Genomic DNA, 14,425 nt, shown 5'->3' with positions numbered 1-14,425 from the left:
GAGGGGTAATCTTCACACAATCCCATGTACTGAATAAGAAAGGGATAAAGAGTTGGCTTACAATCGCCACTTCACACAAATACAAGTTAAACATACATCATCTAGAGTATAATCGAGGTCCGACTACGGAACCAAAATAAGAAAGACAACCCCAAATGCTAGATCCCCGATCGTCCCAACTGGGCTCCACTACTGATCAACAGGAAACGAAACAACACAACGATCAAGGACTTCATCGAGCTCCCATCTGAGCTGGGTTGCGTCACCTGCACTTGTATCATCGGCACCTGCAACTATTTGGGAGTATCTGTGAGTCACGAGGACTCAGCAATCCCACACCCGCGAGATCAAGACTATTTAAGCTTATGGGTATGAAAAGGTAGTGAGGTGGAGCTGTAAAGCACTAAGCATATATGGTGGCTAACTTACGCAAATAAGAGCGAGAAGAGAAGCAATGCAACTATCGTGAACTAGAACTGATCAAGAAGTGATCCTGAAAGTACTTACGTTCAAGCATAACACAAGAGTCGTGTTCACTTCCCAGACTCTGTCGGAAAGAGACCATCACGGCTACACACGCGGTTGATTCATTTTAATTAAGTTAAGTGTCAAGTTCTCTACAACCGGATATTAACAAATTCCCATCTGCCCATAACCGCGGGCACGGCTTTCGAAAGTTCAAAACCCTGCAGGGGTGTCCCAACTTAGCCCATCACAAGCTCTCACGGTCAACGAAGGATATTCCTTCTCCCAAGAAGACCCGATCAGACTCAGAATCCCGGTTACAAGACATTTCGACAATGGTAAAACAAGACCAGCAAAGCCGCCCGATGTGCTGACATCCTGATAGGAGCTGCACATATCTCATTCTCAGGGCAACACCGGATTGTCCAAGATTCCGGTAGGCCAGCCCAGAGTTGCCCCTGGTGGCCACCGACGACTGACAGGTTCGGACCAACACTTAGACAAGCACTGGCCCGGGGTGTTAAAATAAAAATGACCCTTGAGTCTGCAGAACCCAAGGGAAAAAGGCTAGGTGGCAAATGGTAAAACCAAGGTTGGGCCTTGCTGGAGGAGTTTTATTCAAAGCGAACTGTCAAGGGGTTCCCATAACACCCAACCGCGTAAGGAACACAAAATCAAGGAATATAACACTGGTATGATGGAAACTAGGGCGGCAAGAGTGGAACAAAACACCAGGCATAAGGCCAAGCCTTCCACCCTTTACCAAGTGTATAGATGCATTAAAGTAAACAAGATATAATAATGATATCCCAACAATATCCATGTTCCAACATGGAACAAACTCTATCTTCACCTGCAACTAGCAATGCTATAAGAGGGGCTGAGTAAAGTGGTAACATAGCCAAACAACAGTTTGCTAGGAAAGGTGGGTTAGAGGCTTGACATGGCAATATTTGAGGCATGATATAGCAAGTGGTAGGTATCTCGGCATTGCAACAGATCAAACAACTAGCAAGCAAAGATAGAAGTGATTTCGAGGGTATGGTCATCTTGCCTGAGATCCCGCAAGGAAGAATAATGAGTCCATGAAGAAGACAAACGGACGTAGTCGAACGGATCCTCACAAACGCGACGTAAGCAACACCGGAAAGAAGCAAACAACATAGTAAACAACTGTCGCATGAACATGGCATTATGCGGAACCAAGTATGATGCATGTTCGGTTTAATGATACATGGCATGGCAAAGTGCACGAACAATACTACAAATTAAGTGGATCTCAATATGCAACGAGTTGCATATTGACGGAACACCACATGAATTATTTAGTTCTCTCCCGTTTATGTACTCAACAATATTAAATGTTGGTTAGCATGGCAAGAAGTGAAACATGAGTAAAATACACAGCTAGGCATTTTAAATGAGGCCGAAAACATCAAACAACAATTCTGATAAATCCTCATGTGCATTTAACAATTTAATGCAAACAACAATTTTAACCATTTTAAATGTTGTTATCATGATGCGAATGGCATTTGCAAGTTTCAGCAATTTTAAGAAAATATTGGCATGAGCATGTTATGAAGCATTTGTCATCGCGGCGGAAACGAAAGGGCTGCCACGACAACGACAACGGAAATGGTGCCACGACAACATTCAGGTTCCGGTACTCGATTGAGATGCCGGTGCAAAGGAAGTGTGACGGGAGCGTGTCATGCAAGATGATGGGGTGATCCCGGTTGCCGGGTTCCCACGGATGGACGACATGGCAACAAGGAGAAACATGCAAGCGACAATTTCAGACACGGTGCAAACGCGGGGTTCAACTCATTCAACACACATGCATTCGGTCCACGAACGGTTGTCTCGATGGTTATACCTTTCGAAGCGTGCATTATTGGAATGGATCAAGTTCGTGGAGGGAAGTAGGCATTCTTGCGACGGCGGTAGTGGAAGTAATCGTTCTCGCTTCATAGATGTTCACACTCCGTTGGTGTTCGGGGTCAAAACAAGGAACTTGACGTCCATGGGTCTTCGAGGGTCGACGGTACATGTTCTGTAGACGTTCGGGCAGCGGTAGTGGTACACGGTTCATAGTCGTTCATAGTCATGGCGAGGAACTTGACGTCCACGGGGTCGACAGTAGAGGTACTCATTTTGAAGGTGAACTTGACGAATACAAATCCCTTCGGAGTTGTCCTGGTACTAAGGGTCTTCGGACTTGACGGATCCGATGCCTCGGGGCGTAGTGGTACATGTTCGTTTTCGGAGAGGTACTTGGCGTTTTTCGTCTCGCAGTGTAGTCAAACTTGACGTATCCGAGGACTCCGGACGTCATGGTACTTGTCGAAATCCACATCGGATGTAGTTGAACATCTTTCAACGGAACTTGGCCCGCCCTAGGGTCACCGAGTACTGGTTTTTGATGGAGTTCGGGTCTTCAGTGTCGTGGTACTTGGTGTCCCTGTAGTCGACCTTGCCGGTCTTGCCGTCCAACACAAAACAACACAAGGGGCCTCGGGATGTCAACAACAAGGAGGCGATGGTGGTAGCTGCGAGCTCCTGTGCAGGGGAAAAGAGAGGGCGGCCTCGAGGTCGTGCTGGTTGCTGACAAGGGCGACTCCAAGGAGCAGCAGCGCGAGGAGGGCCATGGCGGGCGTCGGGGTTGAAGACCGGAGGTGGTTGCGGCCAGAGCAGCAGCTGGTCCTGGTGGCCGGCATCGCCGGATCTCGCGGAGGGGAGGCTGGTGCCTCGGGAGCTCGCAGGAGAAGGCGGGTCGGGGAGGTCCTGCGGCAGCGAGGGAGTCCTGGCCTGGCAGAGTCGGCCATCCATGGCGGGCCAAGGTCACCGGCGTGACAGAGGTGGTGGAACGACGCGAGGCAGGGGGCGCGGGAGTTGACCTCCAGGCCGGAGCTTGATGGCAGCGGCGAATGGATGCAGCAGCAGCAAGGCACGGTGGGAGGCGATGGCAGCGCTACTGGCTGTTGAGGAAGAGGGGGATGTCACGGAAAGGAGCAGTGGGGCGGCAGGGGCAACACCTCCAGTGGCCGGCCGGCATGACGCAGCTCGAGGCGCCATGGCGTGTGCGGGGAGGATCGGGTGCAGCGCGGCGCTGGAGGGAGGACGAGGGGAATCGGGCACGTCCTGTGTGTGGGAGCGCTCGGGAGGAGGACAAGGGGAATCGAGGGGATCGGCACCGGCGGCGCAAGCGAATAGAGAGGAGGGGGTGCAGGGGATCGGGCTAGGGAGCGCTAGGGTTAGAGCTAGGTGGGCCGGTGGAACGGGCCGGCCCAGTGGAGAGGGAGACTGCGGGGAAGGATGAGCCGGCCTGGCTGACTGCTTTATCTCTCCCTCATCTTTCTTTTTAAAATAAAAGAATTAGAGAGAAGAAAAGAAAAGGAGGGTTAGGGAAAGGATTTGTACAAGGGGGCTATTTTCCCGGACCCATAAAAATGTGTGGAATTTGACAAAAATGGCCTGAGGATTTTTAGAGGAAGTGACATCCACACGCGTTGGATTTAACTCGGCAAGTTTGAATTTCGAAACCCATTCAAATGAACTCCAAATGGGTTGAAATTATAGGAGATGACCCTACACCATAGATGTGATTTATGGGCAGATTTGGAACATTAATGGAGAAAGTAAAATTGCAACCTAATTTGCAATTTAACTTAAAAGGTCGAAATGGAAGGATAGGAGGTTGAGTCGGGTAAGGGAAGAGTTGAAGAGTAGTGCAATTGTGTTATGGGTGATCCCAAGTTAATGGAATATTTTATAATAGCTCCCTAAATATTAGGAGGATATGTTATAAAAAGAACTCACCATGTGAATTCCCTCGATTTAAATAGATCAAAGATCCATGCCATTTATTTAGTTGAGTTAAAAAAATGACATGATGGCATGATGACATGATGCAATGCACAAATGCAAAGATGATTGCAACAGACAAAACAAATTACCCAACAAAACTCGGAAAACCAAGGAAGGCATCTGAAGCTCCGGTCCTGGGGTGTTACAGCTATGTCATTTGCTTAGTTTAGACATGCTTTGTGTGAATTCCACCTGTTTCTTGTTGCAAGACATTATATATGTGAATTATGCAATGATATCTTGTTGCAAGGCATTATATATGTGAATTATGCAATGCCATGCTGTTTAGCCAAGCGTCATATATGTGAATTATATCATGCCGTCCTTTTTTGTATTTCTCATTGCTTTTGTTGACAATGTTGGTATATTCAACTACTCTTCCAGTGCATCAGCCATTTGAATTGGTGATGGAGAAATCTGGAGTGAAAACAAGGTCTTCAGAGCAGACAATGCTACCTGGTGAAGCAGATATCTTGTTGGTTATAGATAGCTCTTCAGAGGAGGATTCAGAGGCAGATGACCAGTCCTATTATCCCCCTGAGGTGTATGCTCAAACTTGGGAGGGTTATATTACTCATATCATGCATATGTTGTATTGCAATGCTTAGTTTTTACATCATATACATGATATTGAATGTCATCTCCTTAGTTGACACATCATATATGCGATTGCCCTCTGCTCACTTCCTTAGTATATAAATCATATATTTGAACTATATCATGCCATGATGTTTACATAGACAGCATGTATCTGAATTATGGCATGCCAACCCATTTTCTAAAGACATAATATAGTTATATCATCTCATCCTGTTCACATAGTCATCATATTTTGAATTATGTCATTCTATCCGTGAATTATATCATGCCATCATGTTTCCATTGTTGGCATATTTGTGATTTATGGCATGCCAACCACTTTAATAGACACATCGTATAGTTATATCATGTCATCATGTTTACATACTCATCATATTTTGAAGTATATCATTCTATCCTGTTTAGTTAGCCATCAAACATGTGAAATTGTGTCATGCTATCCTGTTTAATTAGCCATCATATATGTGAAATTATGTCCTGCTATTATGTTTGGTTAGACAACATAAATGTGAATTATTTCATGCCCTGCTTTCTTTCCTACTATCCATTGCACCTGTCTATCTTGCAATGTCTGTACATTCAATTACTTTTCTTGTTTATCAGCCATTTCAATTGGAGGGGTGATGGTAGTATCTGTGGGAGTAAAAACTCGGTTTTCAGAAAAGATCGTGGTACCTGTCGATGGAGATAGAACCACGGTTCTACTTGCCCAAGAACCAGCCCCACCACACATAACCCAGACTCACGCAGATTGTACACCTACCCAGTTGGACAGAGAACCAGCTACACCCCTTCTAACCCCAACCCTAGCAGATAGTAACCCAGTTCCCGTTGACACATCATCGTCTCCACCACAGAGCACCCAAACACGAGTAGATAGTAAGGCAACTGCAGTGCCCAAAGCACGAGGACCACCACTCCGAACCCCAAGTCAACGCTTAAAGCAGAAGAAGAATTGTTCTCAGGTCAGGTTCTGTAGCTATGGTTCATACTACTTTACTCTTGCATCACTGTATTTACTCATACCAACTAATTTCAAATTTGAAGGATGCAATTGAAACTCCAATGGCGCAATAGGTATGTTTTAAACCTGTTTCTTTAACGTGTTTGCTGTTGTAACTTGCTCTATGTTGATTTCAGTTTCAATTGAATAAACAGTTATATTCTCATGCCATGCACCTTACAAGTGTTGTTATTGCTATGTAGTTTCCCACACTTATATCCTGTCTAAGCTGCTTTGTCTTAAAAAGATATGATTCGAACTGTATCTATCTTGATTTGGCAACATAAACTAGAATGATATAGACCATACAGTGACCATACTACATAGATATATGTTTGTTTCATGTTGTTATCATGTCCACCTTACTACTGAACTGGTTTACCAAAACAAGTTTCATATACTACATTGTAAACCTGTGATGTGTTTGTTTGTTTCTCTTTTAGAATGCGGATAATATATTGGAGAAGAATACCCCGTTATGCAATGGTACAAGAAGTAATGTAGATAAGGTTCAAGATAGTGAGACATCCCTGTTGGTCTCCAAGAAAGCTGATAAAAACTATATTGAAGACACTGAGACAACCCCAAAGTCTTGTCTTGATGTAGTGTTCGAGTTACTGGCTACTACTGCTGGCACCAGCTCTTCAAACTCGCTGCCTGAATCAGTTTGGCTTCTTGAGTCTCAACTTCAAGTTGAAAGACATTGATCAGATGTTATGCGACAGGAAGCCGAAGGACTGAGGAAGTCCCTGCAGAATTCAGATGCATACTTTCTGGTGCAACAGAAAGTGCTGGAGGATTTAAGTGCCAAACAAGAGAAAGTTAATAAGCTTGCTAAGCATCTTGCCAGCATTATGGGTGTTGGGTTTCGTAGTAATTTCAAAAAAATTCCTACGCACACGCAAGATCATGTGATGCATAGCAACGAGAGGGGAGAGTGCTGTCTACGTACCCACGCAGACCGACTGCGGAAGCGTTGACACAACGTAGAGGAAGTAGTCGTACGTCTTCACGATCCAACCGATCAAGCACCGAAACTACGGCACCACCGATTTTGAGCACACGTTCAGCTCGATGACGATCCCCGGACTCCGATCCAGCAAAGTGTTGGGGAAGAGTTCCGTCAGCACGACGGCGTGGTGACGATCTTGATGTACTACAGTAGCAGGGCTTCGCCTAAACTCCGCTACAGTATTATCGAGGACTATGGTGGCTGGGGGCACCGCACACGGCTAAGGAATAGATCACGTTGATCAACTTGTGTTTCTTGATCTGTCTTTGGTGCTAGCCCTGCCCCTCTATTTATATCTTGAGCCCTGGGGTCGAAACTTGGAGTTAAAGCCTTCACAAAGTCGGTTTCACCCGATAGGCAAGAGTCCTTCTCGGACTCCAGGGCCAGACGCCAGGGATCCCGGCGTCTGGACCCAGACGCCAGGGACCCTGGCGTCTGGCCCCTGGACTCCGCAAAACTTCCTTTTGCGCTTTCCAAAAACCTTGTGGGCTTTCCCCTTTGGCCCAAATAAAGTGTTCTCGTACCCAAACATTTCGGGAAACATCCGGAACCCCTTCCGGTGATTTCCGGAACCCTTCCGGTGACCAAACACTATTATCATATATATCAAACTTTATCTCCGGACCATTTCGGAGTTCCTCGTCATGTCCGTGATCTCATATCGGACTCCGAACAACATTCGGTACATCAAAATGCATAAAACTCATAACAACTGTCATCGTAACTTTAAGCGTGCGGACCCTACGGGTTCGAGAACAATGTAGACATGACCGAGACACGTCTCCGGTCAATAACCAATAGCGGGACCTGGATGCCCATATTGGCTCCTACATATTCTACGAAGATCTTTATCGCTCAGACCGCATAACAACATACATTGTTCCCTTTGTCATCGGTATGTTACTTGCCCGAGATTCGATCGTCGGTATCCAATACCTAGTTCAATCTCGTTAGCGGCAAGTCTCTTTACTCGTTCTGTAATACATCATCGCGCAACTAACTCATTAGTTGCAATGCTTGCAAGGCTTATGTGATGTGCATTACCGAGAGGGCCCAGAGATACCTCTCCGACAATCGGAGTGACAAAACCTAATCTCGAAATACGCCAACCCAACATGTACCTTTGGAGACACCTGTAGTACTCCTTTATAATCACCCAGTTACGTTGTGACGTTTGGTAGTACCCAAAGTGTTCCTCCGGTAAACGGGAGTTGCATAATCTCATAGTTATAGGAACATGTATAAGTCATGAAGAAAGCAATAGCAACATACTAAACGATCGGGTGCTAAGCTAATGGAATGGGTCATGTCAATCAGATCATTCTCTTAATGATGTGATCCCGTTAATCAAATAACAACTCATTGTTCATGGTTAGGAAACATAACCATCTTTGACTAACGAGCTAGTCATGTAGAGGCATACTAGTGACACTTTGTTTGTCTATGTATTCACACATGTATTATGTTTCCGGTTAATACAATTCTAGCATGAATAATAAACCTTTATCATGATTATAAGGAAATAAATAATAACTTTATTATTGCCTCTAGGGCATATTTCCTTCAATGGGTACCCAGGATATTGTTTCTTGAGCTCTTATGAAGTGGTTTCAGTTCTAGACTTGTTTTGCTGCGGCGTTTATATGCTGCTTTGTTCCCTATATTTGCACTGGTGGTGAACTTTGATGCCTAGTGGATGTAATATGTGTAATAGCCGTGATAGCCAAGCATAAGTTGCTTGCCTATTTATTTCCTTATTGTCTTGTTTATTTGTTTTCTTGTAGTCAGTGCAGTTCTTTTTCCGCGGTTTGCTAGTGGCCGCAATACCCTATTTTTTAAAACTAGGCCACATTAACCATGGGCTACATATTTACTGTAGTTAACATGAGCCTCCTAAGGGCCGTAGAAACAATGGGCCTTCTAAGGGCCGTAGAAACAATGGGCCTTCTACGGGGCGTAGAAACAATGGGTCTTATATGGGCCGTAGACACAATGGGCCTTCTACGGGTCGTATCATCAATGGGCCTTCTACGGGCCGTAAGATCGGTTGGCCAAACATGGGCCAATAACAGACCACATTATGGCCGTAAATGGGTTAGAGTTGAAATCGTCCGTTCATGGGCCGACCATAATGGGCCATCGTTAATCGGCCGTATCTGATGACGCTATGAAAATGGCCCAACGTATTAACGGGCCACAAACGGGCCGACTATAACCACGGGCTGAAATTGGCCCACAAGCAGAAAATGACAGTAACGGGCCGAAAGTAAACGAATGCTGGAAATGAGCCCAAGAATAAATGGGCCCTGAGAAGGCCGAAAGATAACATGGGCTGGAAACGACCCAACGGCATAATGGGCCGTAAATGGGTATAAAGTGATACACTGTTCATTACGGGCCAGTGATACGTCTCCAACGTATCTATAATTTTTGATTGCTCCATCCTATATTATCTACTGTTTTGGACTATATTGGGCTTTATTTTCCACTTTTATATTATTTTTGGGACTAACCTATTAACCGGAGGCCCAGCCCAGAATTGCTGTTTTTTTTGCCTATTTCAGTGTTTCGGAGAAACAGAATATCAAACGGAGTCCAAACGGAATGAAACCTTTGGAAACATGATTTTCTCATCAGATAAGATCCAAGAGACTTGGACCCTCCGACAAGAAAGCCACGAGGCGGTCACGAGGGTGGAGGGCGCCCCCCCTAGGGCGCGCCTGCCCTGCCTCGTGCCCCCCTCGAAGCTCCACCGACGTACTCCTTCCTCCTATATATACCTACGTACCCCCAAACGATCGGGGACGGAGCCAAAAACCTAATTCCACCGCCGCAACTTTCTGTATCCACGAGATCCCATCTTGGGGCCTGTTCCAGAGCTCCGCCGGAGGGGGCATCGATCACGGAGGGCTTCTACATCATCATCCAAGCCCCTCCGATGTAGTGTGAGTAGTTTACTTCAGACCAACGGGTCCATAGTTAGTAGCTAGATGTCTTCTTCTCTCTTTTTGGATCTCAATACAATGTTCTCCCCCTCTCTTGTGGAGATCTATTCTATGTAATCTTCTTTTTGCGGTGTGTTTGTTGAGACCGATGAATTGTGGGTTTATGATCAAGTCTATCTATGAATAATATTTGTATCTTCTCTGAACTCTTTTATGTATGATTGGTTATCTTTGCAAGTCTTTGAATTATCAGTTTGGTTTGCCCTACTAGATTGGTTGTTCTTGCCATGGGAGAAGTGCTTAGCTTTGGGTTCGATCTTGTGGTGTCCTTTCCCAGTGACAGAAGGGGCAGCAAGGCACGTATTGTATTATTGCCATCGAGGATAACAAGATGGGGTTTTTATCATATTGCATGAAACTATCCCTCTACATCATGTCATCTTGCTTAAGGCGTTACTCTGTTTTTAACTTAATACTCTAGATGCATGCTGGATAGCGGTCGATGAGTGGAGTAATAGTAGTAGATGCAGGCAGGAGTCGGTCTACTTATCTCGGACGTGATGCCTATATACATGATCATACCAAGATATTCTCATAACTATGCTCAATTCTGTCAATTGCTCAACAGTAATTTGTTCACCCACCGTAGAATACTTATGCTCTTGAGAGAAGCCACTAGTGAAACCTATGGCCCCCGGGTCTCTTTCTCATCATATCAATCTCCATCACTTTATTATTGCTCTGATTTTACTTTGCATCTCTATACCAAAAATACAAAAAATATTATTTATCATCTCTATCAGATCTCACTTTCGTAAGTGACCGTGAAGGGATTGACAACCCCTAAGTGCGTTGGTTGCGTTGAGCTATTGTTTTTGTGTAGGTACGAGGGACTCGTGCGTAGCCTCCTACTGGATTGATACCTTGGTTCTCAAAAACCGAGGGAAATACTTACGCTACTTTGCTGTATCATCCTCTTCTCTTCGGGGAAATCCAACACAGTGCTCAAGAGGTAGCAAGAAGAATTTCTGGCGCCGTTGCCGGGGAGTCTGCGCAAAAGCCAACATACCAAGTACCCATCACAATCCCTATCTCCCGCATTACATTATTTGCCATTTGCCTCTCGTTTTCCTCTCCCCCACTTCACCCTGGCCGTTTTATGCGCCCTCTCTCTCTCTATCCTCCCTCTCTATTTGCCTCTTTTTGCCCGTTTGCTTTTTGTTTGTTCGTGTGTTGGATTGCTTGTTTGTCGCGATGGCTCAAGATAATACTAAATTGTGTGACTTCACCAATACCAACAATAATGATTTCCTTAGTACTCTGATTGCTCCTCTTACCGATGCTGAATCTTGTGAAATTAATGCTACTTTGCTGAATCTTGTCATGAAAGATCCCTTTTCCGGCCTTCCTAGTGAAGATGCTGCTACCCATCTTAATAGCCTCGTTGATTTGTGTGACATGCAAAAGAAGAAAGATGTCAATAATGATATTGTTAAATTAAAGATGTCAATAAAGATTTCGCTTAGAGATCGTGTTAAAGCTTGGTTTTCATCTTTGCCTAAAAATAGTATTGATTCATGGAACAAGTGCAAAGATGCTTTTTATCTCTAAGTATTTTCCTCCCGCTAAGATCATCTCTCTTAGAAACGATATTATGAATTTTAAGCAACTTGATCATGAACATGTTGCACAAGCTTGGGAGAGAATGAAATTAATGATACGTAATTGCCCTACTCATCGTTTGAATTTGTGGATGATTATACAAATTTTTTATGCCGGATTGAATTTTGCTTCTAGAAATCTTTTAGATTCGGCCGCGGGAGGCACTTTTATGGAAATCACTTTAGGAGATGCTACTAAACTCCTAGTAATCCCTCTAATAATTATGGTAATTCCTACAACAATTCTTATGGAAATTATAATAATATGCCCTCTAATTTTGAATCTAATATCAAAGAATTTATTTCTTTGCAAAAGAATTTTAATGCTATGATTGAAGAAAAATTTGCTTAAGATTGATGATTTGGCTAGGAACGTTGATATAATTTCTCTTGATGTTGATTCTTTAAAGCTCAGATCTATTCCTCCTAAGCATGATATCAATGAGTCTCTCAAAGACATGAGAATTTCCATTGATGAGTGCAAGGAAAGAACCGCTAGGACGCGTGCTATGAAAGATGCCTTTATTAAAGCGCGTTCTTCTAGTTCCTATGAAAATAATGATGAAGATCTAAGAGTTATTGATGTGTCCCCTATTAAATCTTTGTTTTGCAATATTAATCTTGATAATTATGGGACTGAATATGATCCACCTTTACCTAGAAGGCGTTGTAAACATTCGGAGTATTTAGATCTTGATGATGAAATTGATAAAAGTGGGATTAAAAGAAATAAAACCCTAGATGATGCTAAACCCACTATATTGGATTTCAAGGAATTTCATTATGAAAATTTCTCTTTATTTGATTGTATTTCCTTATTGCAATCCGTGCTAAAATCTCCTCATGCTTATAGTCAAAATAAAGCCTTTACCGAACATATCGTTGATGCCTTGATGCAATCTTATGGAGAAATACTTGAGTTGAAAGTTTCTATCCCTAGAAAACTTTATGATGAGTGGGAACCTACTACTGAAATTGAAATTAAAGATTATGAGTTTTATGCTTTGTGTGATTTGGGTGCTAGTGTCTCTACTATTCCCAAAACTTTGTGTGATTTGCTAGATTTCCGTGATTTTTGATGATTGCTCTCTAAACTTGCATCTTGCGGATTCCACTATTAAGAAACTATGGGAAGAATTAATGATGTTTTTATTGTTGCAAATAGGAATTATGTGCCAGTAGATTTTATCATTCTTGATATAGAGTGCAATCCTTCTTGCCCTACTATTCTCGGTAGACCTTTCCTTAGAACGGTTGGTGCAATTATTGATATGAAGGAAGGGAATATTAGATTTAAATTTCCATTAAAAAGGGCATGGAACACTTCCCTAGAAAGAAAATAAAATTACCATACGAATCTATCATGAGAGACACTTATGGATTGCCTACCAAAGATGGCAATACCTAGATCTATTATTGCTTGTCATGCCTAGCTAGGGGCGTTAAATGATAGCGCTTGTTGGGAGGCAACCCAATTTTATTTTTATTCCTTGCTTTTTTCTCCTGTTTAGTAATAAATAATTTATCTAGTCTCTGTTTTGGTTGTGTGTCTTTTGTGTTTAATTAGTGTTTGTGCCAAGTAGAACCGTTGGGAAAACTTGGGGAAAGTCTTGTTGAACTTGCTGTAAAAAACAGAAACTTTAGCGCTCACGAGAACTGCTGTCATTTTTAGTTGGAAAGTGATATTTAGTTAACTATTTTTGAATATGATTAATAGATAAATTCGTCACGTCCAGCAATTTATTTTAGAATTTTTGGGGTTCCAGATCTTGCGCTAGCTACAGATTACTACATAATGTTCTGTTTTTGATAGATTCTGTTTTTCGTGTGTTGTTTGCTTATTTTGATGAATCTATGGCTAGTAAAATAGTTTATAATCCATAGAGAAGTTGTAATACAGTAGGTTTAACACCAATATAAATAAAGAATGAGTTCATTACAGTACCTTTAAGTGGACTTTTGTTTTCTTTCGCTAACGGAGCTCACGAGATTTTCTACTTTAAGTTTTGTGTTGTGAAGTTTTCAAGTTTTGGGTAAAGATTTGATGGTTTATGGAACAAGGAGTGGCAAGGGACTAAGCTTGGGGATTCCCATGGCACCCCCAAGATAATCTAAGGACACCTAAAAGCCAAAGCTTGGGGATGCCCCGGAAGGCATCCCCTCTTTCGTCTACTTCTATCGGTAACTTTACTTGGAGCTATATTTTTATTCACCACATGATATGTGTTTTGCTTGGAGCGTCTTTTATGATTTGATTCTTTTCTTGTTGGTCTACCACAATCATCCTTGCTGTACACACCTTTTGAGAGAGCCATACATGATTTGGAATTTGATAGAATACTCTATGTGCTTCACTTATATCTTTTGAGCTTTATAGTTTTGCTCTAGTGCTTCACTTATATCTTTTAGAGCACGGTGGTGGATTTGTTTTATAGAAACTATTGATCTCTCATGCTTCACTTATATTATTTTGAGAGTCTTAATAGCATGGTAATTTTCTTAAAATCCTAATATGCTTGGTATGCAAGATTAATAATAAAACTTTCTTATGAGTGTGTTGAATACTAAGAAAAGTTTGATGCTTGATGATTGTTTTGAGATATGGAGGTAATAATATCAAAGTCATGGTAGTTGAGTAGTTGTGAAATTTAGAAATACTTGTGTTGAAGTTTGCAAGTCCCATAGCATGCACGTATGGTAAACGTTATGCAACAAATTTGAAACATGAGGTGTTATTTGATTGTCTTCCTTATGAGTGGCGGTCGGGGACGAGCGATGGTCTTTTCCTACCAATCTACCCCCCTAGGAGCATGCGCTTAGTGCTGAGGTTTTTGATGACTTGTAGATTTTTGCAATAAGTATGTGAGTT

This window comes from Triticum urartu, chromosome 3, assembly GCF_003073215.2.
Source record: "Triticum urartu cultivar G1812 chromosome 3, Tu2.1, whole genome shotgun sequence".
Lineage (NCBI taxonomy): Eukaryota > Viridiplantae > Streptophyta > Magnoliopsida > Poales > Poaceae > Triticum > Triticum urartu.
Note: the sequence above shows the minus strand (reverse complement) of the source record.